The 13990-nt window shown below is 38.3% G+C and overlaps 1 long non-coding RNA gene across 3 annotated transcripts; it reads left to right on the forward strand.

Moving 5' to 3' along the window:
* Positions 1–1672: 1672 nt before the first annotated feature.
* On the forward strand, positions 1673–13661 carry LOC107196184. 3 transcript variants are annotated; one of them, XR_003048087.1, is made up of 5 exons: positions 1673–2754; positions 6549–6604; positions 6867–7189; positions 8897–9037; positions 12656–13661. It is a non-coding gene; the product is annotated as an uncharacterized LOC107196184 (long non-coding RNA). The 3 variants fall into 3 exon arrangements; XR_001517543.2 differs by lacking the exon at positions 12656–13661 and having other exon boundaries at positions 1681–2754; positions 8897–12511; XR_003048085.1 differs by lacking the exons at positions 8897–9037; positions 12656–13661 and having other exon boundaries at positions 6867–7987.
* The last annotated feature ends 329 nt before the right edge of the window (positions 13662–13990 follow it).

A 13990-nucleotide genomic window follows, 5' to 3' on the forward strand; every position in this document is an offset into this window, starting at 1 on the left:
AAAAATGAGAGATAAAAAATAAGACATTATGCTCAAAAAGATAGAAATATTTAAGGCTTGCTTTATTTTTTCACTTTGGATTTAATTTTTTTTAATTAAGCAATCTAGATTTGAAAACAACCTGAAACAAACCTCACTGTATGAAATTGCATTTAGCACTTTTTCAATTAGTTATAATATTGGTACTGTTATTTTGAAACTATTACAGAAAAAGTAAATAAGCAATTATATGATTAGGAACCATGCTTTTCAGCAGAAAAGATATGCAATATAAAATCAAATGTTAAAATTTCCATAATCTTTCATTAGAATTAGAATATAGGGACAAATTTATGATTTATTTTTATCTTTCTTTGAAAAATTACATATTTCCTAGATCTCATATTGAAATGATTGAGAAGTAACAACAACCCATTTAGATATGAACATCCTCAGTGCACAGATTGTGGTCACCAAATACCATTTTCACTGAAAGTAATGAAGACTCCTCTGAGAAATGGCTAATTTTTTTGTATGAAGCAGTAAAGGAGACTGTTCCAGTATAACAATGGGACTGCTAACAGTGTTCGAAAGTACGGAAGCTATCCAGACATTTGTGGTTGTCAAATGAACATAAATACCAAAGATGTGCAACTTGAGCTTTAAAATGAATAATCACTGTAATTATATATAAAAGTGTAAATAGAGATGCCAATAGAATCGATGGGTAACTAGAAGCAATAGGAGATTCAATATGGTAGCAAGATATAAAATTACACATAGAAATCAATACCATCGTATATTTAAGCAAGCAACAGAAGGAAAAGTAGAAGAGATGACCCCATTTACATTACCAACGAAAATAAAAAATATCTTAGGAACGAATTTAACAAGAAATATGCAAAACCTATATGAGAAAAATTTTAAAAACTTTCCTGAAAGACACAAAATTGGGACTTGAATAAAAAGGAAAATAGACCTTGTTCTCGAGTAGATTAATGCAAAATTATAAATTCATGTCAATTTTTTAAGTATTTTTATAGAGCCATAGTCTAGAGTTCATGCAAAAAAAAAAAAAACAGCAAGAAACAGGGAAAAAAACAGAAATGAGGTGGGCCTAGACCTAACAAATATTAGAATATATATTTCACAGTTTCTGTAATTAAAACAGAATAATATTAGCATATTAGTAGACAATCAAATCAATGAAAACATAGAAAATACAGAAAGAGCCCCAAGCACAATGTGAAAATTTAAATATATGATAACAGTGGTATCTCAAATTACTCGGAGGAAAATGGACTTTTAAAAATTAAATGTTTTTAAAACAGCTAAATAATCCTTTGAAAATAGAAGAACAAAACAAGATGTAACATCACTCAGGTGGAATTCCAGCCCCCCCCTCCAAAAACAAAAATATTCAACATGAACCTTATGAGGACCGATCTGAGTATCCAAGTTGAAAACTATTCTGGAAAACGACTGGCCTGAACCTACTAAAAATATCAATGCCAGAAAAAAGAAACAAAAAAAAACTAGAGAATTTTACTAAATTGAAGGAAACTAAAGAGACTTGATAACTAGTAAATGCAACATGTGATACCTGTTAAATCTAGGGTTTTTATTTTACAAATAACAATACAGTAAGCAAGTTTTTTGCGGGCAGGAGGGCAGAGGAAAAAGGAACCAGTTGAAGATATCAGAATACAGACTACATATTAAATTATGCTAATGTAAAAATGTTTAGTGTATTACAACTTCCTGTCTGAAAAGCCTAACAATATATTTTCTAAGGACATTGTTTTGTGAGCCTACAGGACAGTAGTCCTCAACAGGGGCGATTTTGCCTCACCCTCCCACACACATACACATTTGGCAGTACTTGGAAACACTGTTGGTTGTCACAACTGGGGGAGGGGAGGGTTCTAGTGGCATCTAGTGTGTAGAGGCCAAGAGTGCCAGTAAACATTGTACAATGCATAAGACAGTTCCCCTCCCCCTACAACAAAGAATCATCCTACCCAAAATGTCATTAGCGCCCTGACGGAGAAACTCCGATTTTAAAAAATCCTTATTCTCAGGGAATAGGTACTAGGATATTAGACTGAATTAAATGAAGTTGTCTTCTGAGCAGATCAAATGTTGATAATACATAAGAGTGAAGGGTTACGATGATCACAACTAACTCTCAAATTGTCCAGCGAAAATATGGTGCTTGTCCTTCCGCCCACGCTTCCTTCCTGCTTTGGCGACTAAGGAGGGTCGCATCCCTCCAGGGTGGGGGTGACCTGAGGAGCCTGCGCGGTGGGAAGCATCCTGCAGAGGCCACTGCGCATGCGCCGAGCGGCCAGCCGCACCCACACGGCGCTACTTCAAAAGTTACACAGAGGGTGGTGGACCGCTCAGTGCAGCGCGGCTGCCTCGAGCACAGTGCAGTCAACTGCTCGGGCCGGGTTTTGGCTTCTCCGGGAACGACAACGATGCTTTCCCAATTGAACCCCAGAAACTTCCTTTGCGATCCGCCGAAGGCTGCGGCGAGCGTCGCTCGTCCTTTCGGAGCCCCCAGCCAGAAAGAGCCGGTTGTGCGTCGGCCGCCGAGCTCGGCGGTGCGTTCCGCGGCTGGATGGTGCGGAGGCGCGTTCTACGCTGTCATTAGTGGATTCCGACTTCCTGTGTCTGACGAGCCCGGGCAGTACATCTCCTGATAGCACGGAAGAAAGTGCCCCCGGCAGGTTCATTGCACACCCGGCTTCTCGCCAGCAAGAGCTTTCCCAGGTAACCTTTTAAATGCCTTAAAATTTCTGAGTCTCTTAGTCAGAGTTGGCAGACTTTTTCTATAAGGAGCCAGATAGCAAATATTTTAGGATTTGTAGGCCAGGACGGGTCTCTTTCGCATATTTGGCTTTTTCTTTTTTTAACTACCTCATAAAAATGTAAAAACAACTCTTAGCTCCTGGCCTTACAAAAACATGAGGATTACAATAATTAGATTCTGAATACTTACGGAGGCTGCAGCTTCCATCTTGCCCCCAACCAGTTCCAGGTCCAGCTACAGTTTTGCAGGAAGGACTCAGGTTCCGTGAGGACTAGGACGACCCACCTGCCCAGGCTTAGTTCACAATCTTTTGGGTCCATACACCTGCACTTTTGCTCCTCCTCCCGGCTGGGTAGCCGGGTAGTAAGTTGCTGGCAGTCAGCCAAGCCACCAGAAAACCCCTAGACCAACAGCCACACCTTCCTTTACTCTAAATTGGAAATCTCTTCCAATCTAGGAGCAAAAGCCAAAATCTTTAAGTTGTGAATAAATTAGTATAAAAGTAATATGGGGGTATTGTAGATAATTGTATTTTTATAGCATTTTTTATATGTCCAGTATGGTAATTTGGAAAATACTGAAAAGTATGTAGAAGAAAATATAAATTCTCTATAATCCCAACCCACAAAAAATAACTATCAAAATATTTATGTATTCTTTTAGACGGTTTTTTAAAATGCATATTAATAAAACAACTAACTGAATAAGTAGACTTTTAAAAATATTACTTAATAAACTTTGGATTGAAGTACAAAATACGGAAAAGTGAGCAAACTATAAATATAGAGTTTAATAAACTTTAAAAGACTAGCACAAACATACCCTTGCAACCCAGATCAAGAAATAGACCATTCCTTCATCCCCTCCCCAGTCAGGGCCAACTTCTGAAATATAACCACTTTCATCCTCAATTACATAGATTAGTATTGTATGTTTTTGAATTTCATATGAAATGAACTAGTAAACATTCTATAGTATTTGGTTTCTCTCACGCTTTATTATATTTGAGATTTATCTGTGTTGTTGCCCATAACCTATCTTTTTAAAAATTTTATTTTATGCTGTGTGGCATTCAGTTATATGAATATACCACAATTTATTTTTTCTTTATACTGTTTTTTATTAATTTCAGCTTTTTCGAGATATAATTCACATACCATACAATTCGTCCATTTAAATTGTACGATTTAATGGGCTTTTTTTTTTTTAGTATATTCACAGATAGGTGCAACCATCACCACAGTCAATTTTAGAACATTTCATCACCTCAAAACAAGTCCATACCTGTTTAGCTATCATTCTCCTATCCTGTTCAGTCCTTAGCAAGCATTAATCTACTTTCTGTCAATGTATTTGCCTATTCTGGACATTTCATAAAAATGGAATTATATAACATGAGGTCTCTTGTGATTGGTCTCTTACACAGATATTAGATATCCATGGTATTTCTAGGTTTGGAGCTATTATAGATAATATTACTGTGAACATTATTATGTATATCTGTATATTATATGTATCTATAGAAACATGTATCACATAGAGATACATATTTCTATTGGGCTGTATACCTAAAAGTAGAATAGCTGGGTCATAGGTTTTGCTTACCATTAACTATAGTTGGTGGTTCCAGTTTTTCACATTTACACACCACCAGCAGTGTGTAATGAGTTTTCATTGTTCCACACCCTCCTCAACATTTGGTGGTTGTGTGTTTTTAATTTACGCTTCTCTGACTAATGAAAAAGACCATCTTTTCATGTGATTATTATTCTTTTCAAAATTCTCTTTAGTAAAGTGCATTTTGGGTCTTCACCCCATTTTTCTACTGGATGGTTTGTCTTTTTCTACTTAATTTATATATTCTACATGTGTGTGCATTTTCATTTATGAGCGCTACAAAAAAACAGTTTCTTAATCTGTGGCTTGCTTTTTAACTCTCATTGGTAAATTTTAATGAATGTAAATTTTTTAGTAGAGTCTAATTTATCAGTTTTCTTTTATGGTTAGTGTTGTTGCTATTCTGTTTAAGAAATCGTTGCCTACAAGGACATTGTCCTATGTTATGCTCTAAAAGCATACTGTTTTTCTTTGAACACTTAGATCTACTAACCATGGGAATTGATTTTGCAGTATGGTGTGAAGTAGGGGTTAAAATTTTTTTTCACATAGCTATCCAATTGACCCAGGTCCTTTCTTTGAAAAGACTGTCCTTTTGCACTGCTCTGTGATGTCACCTTTGTCATAAATCAGTAGAAACATAAATCAGTATAGATGTTGGAATTAGTAGACAAGACTTTAAAATAAACATGACAAATATATTAAAGAATCTTACTAAAGATAAAATATAATAGATGGATATGGAATTTCAAGAGAGATACAGATTTTTTTTAAAGAACAAAATGGAAATCCTAGAACTAGAAATACAATATCTGAAATTATTTGATGGGATTATCAGTAGGTTGGACACAATAATAGAAAGGATTATTAAACTTGAAGACAGGTCACTAGAAATCATCCACATATATATACATGGAGAAAAAGAAATTTAAACAAAGCGACCATGACTCATGGGATAATATCAAGTGATCCAAAATACATGAAATCAGACTCTCAGAAGGCAAAAAGATAGAGTATGGGGCAGAAAATCATTTGAAAAAATATTTTCAAAAGCTTTCCAAATTTCATCAAATGTGTTTTATTCAAGATGTCTATTTGGTTTTAGTAGAGAGCTTATCCCAATAACCTAGCTTGCTGTGAATAGAATTTAGAAGTTAGCATGAATATGAAGTTTTACATCTATATGAATGAGCAGCAGGACATTTTAAAGTTGCACATAATGTGGAAAAATACTTTGTTGGATGGAGCTGTCCTGAGCATTATTATATTTTAAACATAAATATTACCTACCCACTGAACTTCCGTACTACCACCTAATGTCTTCAGTTTTTCAAAATATCCCTTAGGTGCATAGTGTGGCCTTGTATCCACTGAGAACCCCTCTCTCACATGATCTGGCCCTTTCGAACCTCAGCTTCCCATACTCACTTCTCTCAAACCACACTGCCCTCTTTCCATCTCAGAGCTTTTAGGATTATTTTTTTATCTTCATGAATGCTGCTCCTTAAATACCCATATGACTGGTTCTTTTCTTCTCCTCAGGTCTTTGTTCAAATGTTATTTTCTCAGTGAGATCTGTAGGTTAAACAGAACAAAAAACTTCTACATTCTTTCCCCCATCCCTAGTCTGTTTTTTTATTCAGATATAATTGACATATAGTTTCAGGTGTAAAACGTGATACTATATTTGTATATACTGTGAAATGATCACCACAATAAGTTTAGTTAATATCCATCACCACACATAATTGTAAAATGTTTTACTTGTGATGAGAACTTTAAAGATCTATTCTCTGCAACTTTCAAATATACGATATTGTTAACTTAAGTCACTATGCTGTGCATTACATCCCCAAGGCTTATGTATTTTATAACTTAAGTTTGTGCCTTTAGATCACCTTCACCCATTCGTTGTTATCTGCAGCTTTTATTTGAAATGCTATGTATTTTAATTATTAAAATTTGTTTATTGTCTCACATCACTACAATATAAATTGTGATTAAGGGAATTTACCGATTTTCTCTGCGATATCTTTAATACCTTGAATTTGTAAAAAAATTGTAATCGTTAACATTTTTCTCAGAGCTGGTATGTGGACAACCTTAATTTATTCCTAATAACCTCTATATCTTTCAGGGTATTCCTTCAGTTTTTCATGACTAAGAAAGCACTGAGAGTATTCTATTTTTAAGGTATGTTTGAGTTTCTTATCAGAAAAGGATTATAGCATTAAAAGTTCCAGATTTTTATCTGGAAAAAAAAGAAATGTGATATAGTTGTTTTCTAAAGCAACAAAAATCTTCACCTGATTAAGTAGACTGAGGGCTCTTCTGTATTAGAGTGGAGTATCCAAATTGCTGAGGGCCCCCTCACAAAGAGAAACCACTTAGAGCTATCACAAAAATATTTGCCTATTCAATTAGAAGCTAATTTGTACCAACTGTTTTTCTTTAGGTGGTCAGGCTTCAGGATGGATGATGAACTTTCAGAAAGGAAAAGGATGGAAAATCAAAATTACCGTACACTGTGCTGCCAACTAAATAAGAATTTCTTTGTAACACCTGCTGTCAAGGAAAATTATATTCCCTCATTATATAATCTACCAACAGTCTACTTACCTACAGTCTTCATCTAGGTTATTCTTGAAAGCAGAACCTGATCCTGATTCTGAGACAAAGGTAGACATATTCTAGTTGAGATTGTGATCCTAGGGAACGAGGAGAAATGAGAGAGGAGTGAACAGGAGGAAAAGGAAAAGAAAATCCAAGCGAAACAAGGTAGTGTTATGAAGTGTCCACCACTGTTAATGGCTTCTTAGTGCAGAACCTTCTAAGGATTCTTACAAAACTTTGTTTCAGAACTGGTCTGCCAGGGGAGTGAAAGGGAGAAGGATTTCTCTCTCAGCAGCCATCTCCTTCGTTTTGAGGGATGCTCCAATGGGGTGTTGATTCCCTCATTCTTATGGGTTGCAAAGGCAGGCGAGCCTCACTAGTACCAGAGTGTCATACAATGCCACATCAGAGGAGCCTTAGGACAGGAAGCTAGATTCCTGGTACATGCTTATTACATCCCCAAGGCTTATGTATTTTATAATTTAAGTTTGTGCAGTGTCAGCACAGAGCAGGGTGAAACCTTCCCAGAACTGTTCCCCAGAGCTGTGGCTGGAATCGGAGGTTGAAGAGATGTGAGACAGTGCACGAGAGGCATCTTATAAGCCTCAGAATGTGCCGTTAGCCTTGTCCAAATCTATTTCCTCCCTTCTTCCTATAATCAAAATTTCAGTGTCCAGAACAAGGTTGGCAATAGGAAGGTTAAATGTATTAGAAGGTTAAATGTATTATTAATGTATACATTAATAACAGTTTTAACCCCTCAGGATGTTTATAAGAAATAGAAAGTGACACAAGAACTTGGAAAAGTAAAAAAATTATTCTACTTGAAAAATTGGACTATTGGATAGAGATATTAGATATCTTCTAAACTCATGTAATCCCAGAAAACAATCACGAATTGTTTGGAGAAAAAAATAGAGAAATAAAGTTAACCTTTTATTGTGTTTCTCTGAGCTTTATAAATCAATGTCATTGTTTTTCCTAAGATACTGTTTTCTACTGTCACATAGCACTAGCAATACGGAGTTCAAAACCAGTGAGAGGAAAGTTGTTAGAAACACAGTAAAGACAAATATTAGGATAATTTCCGTCACATAAAGGGTTGACATCAGTATCGGTTGGAATAGGGGGAGACCTGCATGCCTTGGCTCAAGATTCCTCTGTGAGGCTCTGCCTTACCAAAAATAGTTTTTTCTTTGCTTATATACTTGTGATGTCATCATTTTTTCTTGTTTAGTTTGGAATTGCCATTAGTAGGATAATACCTTTGAATTATTCCATTCCATGTGTGTTGAGCACCTACTATTTGCTATGTATTGGCACTATACATACAAATAAGACAATATAAAACTTTATATCCAAAAATTTCAGAATACATATTCTTTCAAGGTTCACCCAGAACATTTACCAAAAGTCACCATATGATTGATCACAAATCAAGTCTCAACAAATTTCCAAAGATTGAAATAATAATAAAGTATGAATTAAACCAGAAGTCAATTACATAATGATAAAAAGTTTACCAAATGCTTGTAATTTAAAGAACATACTCCTAATGATCCATGAGTCAAACTAAATCACAGTGGAACTTAGAAAATATTTTGAGATGAATTCTAATGGAAATACAACATATCAAAACTTGTGGGATGCTGTGAAGGCAAATAAATGTTACGGGAAATTTATAGCTCGTATTTAAGTACGTATATTAAAATTTTCACATAAAGATTGGCTACCAATGTTCCAAGAAGCTGGTGGGCGGGGTGGGGGGGAAGGTTGTGTTGAAGCAGCTTTTCAGACCTTGGATAACTGGCAGCAAAGGACTGATCACAGGGAGGTAACCAGGGTGACCCTACAATTGCCATGTCTTTTCAGGTTCAAGCCTTGGATCACATTGCTGGAGCAGGAGCATTAGCAGAGCCCAGCAGTCTTGCTGAGTTGAGGAGACAAAAAAGATTGGAGTGGAGAGACTGAGATGGCTTGAATTTTCAGGGCAGAGAATCAGCGAAAAGGAAGGTATGCAGAGAAAAAACATTCCAGAAATCTGCCTATGGATTTCTTGGTGTCCATTGCTGAACTCAGCAAGTCCCCAAGCTAGCATGAGATCTGGAAACATTTAACTTCCATTCATCCCTAGTGGAGAGTCCTGAGAACTACAGACGTTCACTGAGATCCCAGGAAGTTTATACCTAGTATAAGTAGGGCTAAACTAGCCTAGCAGTAAAATCCACACGAGAGACTTGCCAAAAAAAAAAAAAAAGCTTACAAACAAGCCTCAGTAGTATGAGCCGATCTACAAGTAACCACCTGCCAGAACAAAGTCCAAATATATTATATTTCAGGTCCTCCAAGACACACATGCAGAAACGGGATTAGATTTACGAGGGAGCCATTTGGGGAAATACCTGTGAGGATCGAAAGAGAGAGGAAGCAGAGGAGGCAGTCTTCAGACTGTGTTGCATGTCTGACCCCTTGAAAGAAAGAAGGAGGGTTGAGTAGCAAGAATCTCAGACTGCAACACAATTCTAAGAAAGTTTAAAGTCAGGCTGACTAAGAACCCCCATGCCAAAATTGCCTCTTGAGGGAGTCTCCCTCCATACAGACTGGGCCCACATAAGTATACATGCTCTGCTCATTGTCCTGCTGGAAACAACCCATGGGAAGTCTAGCCTCACACTAATCACCTCAGTAGTTCCTGGTGGTTTACCTGATGATGCAGTACAAACTTTCATTCCTGAGGGACTGAACCCTTAGTAATCATGCTAAGTTTGCCATGTGTGTCTGGTTCGCAGCTATAATAGGGCAAAGCAGCACCAGGAGTCACCAGTGGATCACCTGGGATCCATACATATCTCCCTGTGTCCCATTGTATAGAAGCAGCCAACCCCCTGCTCATGGCGGTCAGTTACTCTGTGAATATGGTATCTTCTCACCTGCACACCCCTAGGCACAAGGAGTACAAAGTGCCCTAGTGGCAATCATTTCTTGTAGCTCGATGGAACCCTCACTGTAGCCCCTGGTGAGAGTATGCCCCCTTTGGGAACCAAGAACTCTCAAGCTTACAGAGGGCAGAGATGCAGAGCAGAAAGCACTCCTTTTGCCACCACATTTGACACTTATTATCATATTGGGCACATACCACCATAAAGTTCCCTGGTTTAATGAACACACTGTATTCTGTCCATCCTTTCAAAATGTTGCCTCAGTGCTCGTACTTTAGCTGTGCCTTTAGAAGACCATTCTAGCACTCCACGAGTGACCGTATGTATGAGGCTGCAGGGTAGTGTAGTAGGTGATAAGACCAGGGGATCCCATGGTCGTGGGCCTACTCTTGCACCTTCATCACCATAAAGTAGTCAAACACCGTATAGGTCCTTTATTGTGGTGCTGGCCGAGGCTCTGCAGGTAGTAAAGACAGACCCATACCTGGACTAGGTTCTTTCCTTGAGAGGACAAACTACTTGTCCTTCCAGAATGGAAGAGGCCCATTATAGTCTACTTGAGGAACAATGCCATGGTAAGGGCTCGGTGATGGTCTCTCTGGCTGACAGCATGGACATTCAGAGGCTACAATAGCTAGATCAGCCGTGGAAAGTAAAAGTCCATGTGTTGGACCATATATAACTTCCAGCTCTGCCACTATAGCTACTTCATTCATGTGTCCATCATTCCAGTTCAGGGTCTAATAAAGCCTGGCCAATCTCCACTGGCCAAGTGATTTTGTTTACTTGATTGCTAAATATCCCTTCCAAGATGGCTGCCTTCTAGTGGATGCTAACTTGTGAAACAAAAATCTTAACACTCTGTGTCCACTCCCATATGTCCATCCACATACCTCTATGCCAGACTTCCTTGGCTTCAATTTTCCAGTCCTTTTCCATTCAGGCACCTGAACAAATAGCCGAGCCATAAACCATTAACCAGAAAGCTATACGTATCCCCACCTAGAACCAGTTCTCCTCCACACAGTGTAGATAACTAGGTATACCATTCATAGCTCTGCTTATTAGAAATATTTGCCCTTTCCACTGTCCTTCACGGCCACTCCTGGACATAGCTATAATGTAGCCAACTGTGTCTGATCCTCTTTCCTGATTGGGACTAAAAAGAACATATTCACTGGATCACTGGCTACATACTATGTATGTGAGTGAGCCCTTCTTAATCTTCAGTAATAAACGATACCACATCTGCACAGCATTTGCAATCAGGACTAATAGCAGGTTACACCTGCACTAGTCTACAGTCATTCTATCCAGTTTCTTCAAAGCCCAGGCTGGCAAAGTTAATGGAGAAATGATGAGGACTGCCAGTAAGCTCGGCCTCCCCACATCCCAGCCAAATGTTTGTGACTTCCTACCTTGGCTGAGATAAGAAGGGGTTTCAGAGATTTCCATTTGGCTTTCCCCACTGTGATAGCTCTTGCCCCAGGGGCCAAAGGCTTTAATGTGTATGTTACAGTCATTTCCAGTTATACACTGAGGCACTGCAGACATGACCAATCGTGGGTCCACTCAATGTGTCTATTGTGGGCCAGACTTTAGCCAGCACCACAGGGCCTGGTCACAGTTAGTCCCCACTTTAAAGGCGTGCCACTTTGGGTTTCCAGATATCGGTGTCAACTCAGACTCTATTGTCAGTAGTCCTTGAAATGTCTGGATATTCCCCTTTCTCGTGTACCGTCACCCTAGTATTTGGCCACGCATGCATTTAGAGAAGAATTTGGTGATTCATCACAGTACACGCCTACCACTTATAGCAGGGCCCTTCCTCCAAAAAAGACCTAGCCACCTCTTCCCATCTGTGGGTTCCATATCTGAAAATTGCCTCAGGTCTGGAAACTGAACAAGGTATTATAACACTTCACTCAGACCAAGACCTTCAGCCTCTTCCTTTTCCAGTTTTTGCCTTACTGGGTATAGATGTTAAGCAGCCTTTTTGTTACCTATCTATTTTGGCTGTAGGAATGATGTGTCAATCAGTCACTCCCGAGCACCCTGAGGGTCAAACCTCCTTTACTGCCCCTCCAACTTTACCAGTTGTTACAACAATTATGGCCTCTTGGCTTTCGGTAGTTAAACACCAGAGGGCCCATCACCTCTGAATGATGTTAACAGGCCCAGCTCTGTGAGCACCTCATCCACCTGATCAAAGGAAGAGAGCGACCACTGAACCTATGATGTTCATGCCTTCTCACAGGCACGTTCTTGGTGCCTTAGTGAATCATGTGTCTTCTGGGCCCTTCTTTGGAACAAAATCATGTAGTGGGTTTTACAGCCTCATAAAATATCCAGTCCAGTATGACCACTTCTCTCAGCCTCCTCATTGCTTCTCATACCGTTACCAGGACAACCTGGGCGTTTCCACTTCACTCAGTGTTGGCTAAAACTATATCAGGTTCATACCCTATCAGTAAATTTGTCTCATCTTCCAAGGCTCTTGCTAAGATGATAAATCCTGTGTCCAAATAAAATACTCCTAAATAAATAAGTTCTTGTTTTTTAAGTCTTATATTCTGGTCCCCTAGATAAAGCACCCTCAAAATCCAGTCCCAGAAACACTCCCCTGGCTCCTGGTGGTACATGCTATTTCTTGCAGCTCCTTTAATGTATAATCTTTTTCTTCCTTTGTCAGGCCCAGCACTTCTCAACTGAGGTTATGCTGGATTTAGATCTAGTCAACCACCCACAGCCAGGAAAGAAGATGGAGGGTTCTCTTGAGGGGGCGCCTACCTATTGCCATGTTGAGGAGGGACCTTTGTGGCATCTTTCACCGTATGGGGAAGTCCATAGCTTTCCATAAAGTACTATGTAGGCCCATATGACTGCATTGGTAAATTCTTCCAAACATTTAAGAAGAAAAAAGTACCAAGCTTACACAGTTTTTCTGCTGAACAGGAAAACACGAATACTTTCCAACTTGTTTTATAAGACAAGTATAACTTTGATATCAAAACTTGACCAGGACATTATAATAAAGGAAAATTATAGATGGAGCCAACATAAAAGATAGGATTGTCTGACTCAAAGACTCACAGGAACAGGATTTTATCCATTACAAAGTTCTACTAATAATCTCAAGAATACAAGCAGTCAAGAAGACAGGCAAAGCAGAAAGAAATCCTGAGTGGTGTCTGTGGCTTCCCGAGTTCTTCCTTCTTGCACTGGATGAGCAATTAGGCTAAGCTGGAAAGATGTGTTCTCTAAGTGAGATTACTTCACACACCATGGAGGAGCATTTTAGGTCATGACCCCTCTCTCGTATACCCAGGCAATTGTTTCACTTACATGACATTTTCCTGGGAGCTATGCCCCATAAGTTCATAGATTCTGGATTTGTTTATCATAGTCGACCTTGAATTAGGGATATTCCGCTAAAAGCACTACGAAGATAAAGACTTACCTCCTAATAATTAATATTACTTTATTCACATAAAGTCTGTTTTCAACATGTTTACAGGGAGATTAGCCTGGGTTACCCACCTTTTTTCTTTCCTAGAATCATCTGCCAAGATGTCTCCAAAAGAGAAATTAATTGGAGGCTAGCTACTTAACTCTTCCCTACTGAGAAGCCAATAAATCTCACAAACATAGATGCTAAAATATTAGGTAAAGTATTATTAAATAGAATCTGCAATATATAAAAAGGTTAATATACCATAATGTTGGTTTAATATTTGAAAATTAATTAAAGTAATTTATTATATAATAGAATAAATGAGAAAAACCATATGATAATATCAATAGATGCAGAAGAAGCAATTGACACATCAATATTCATTAACATTATAAATTACCAGCAAACTAGAAATAGAAGAGAACTTCCTAACCTTATAAGGGTATCTACCAAAAACATGCAACTAACATAACACTTAATGGTAAGACACGGAATCTTCCGTTAATATTAGGATTAAGAAAAGGATCTTCAGTCTCATCACCTCTATTTAGTACTGCACTGGATGTCCTAGCC

Source organism: Pteropus alecto, unplaced genomic scaffold (genome assembly GCF_000325575.1).
Source record: "Pteropus alecto unplaced genomic scaffold, ASM32557v1 scaffold270, whole genome shotgun sequence".
NCBI classification, from domain to species: domain Eukaryota; kingdom Metazoa; phylum Chordata; class Mammalia; order Chiroptera; family Pteropodidae; genus Pteropus; species Pteropus alecto.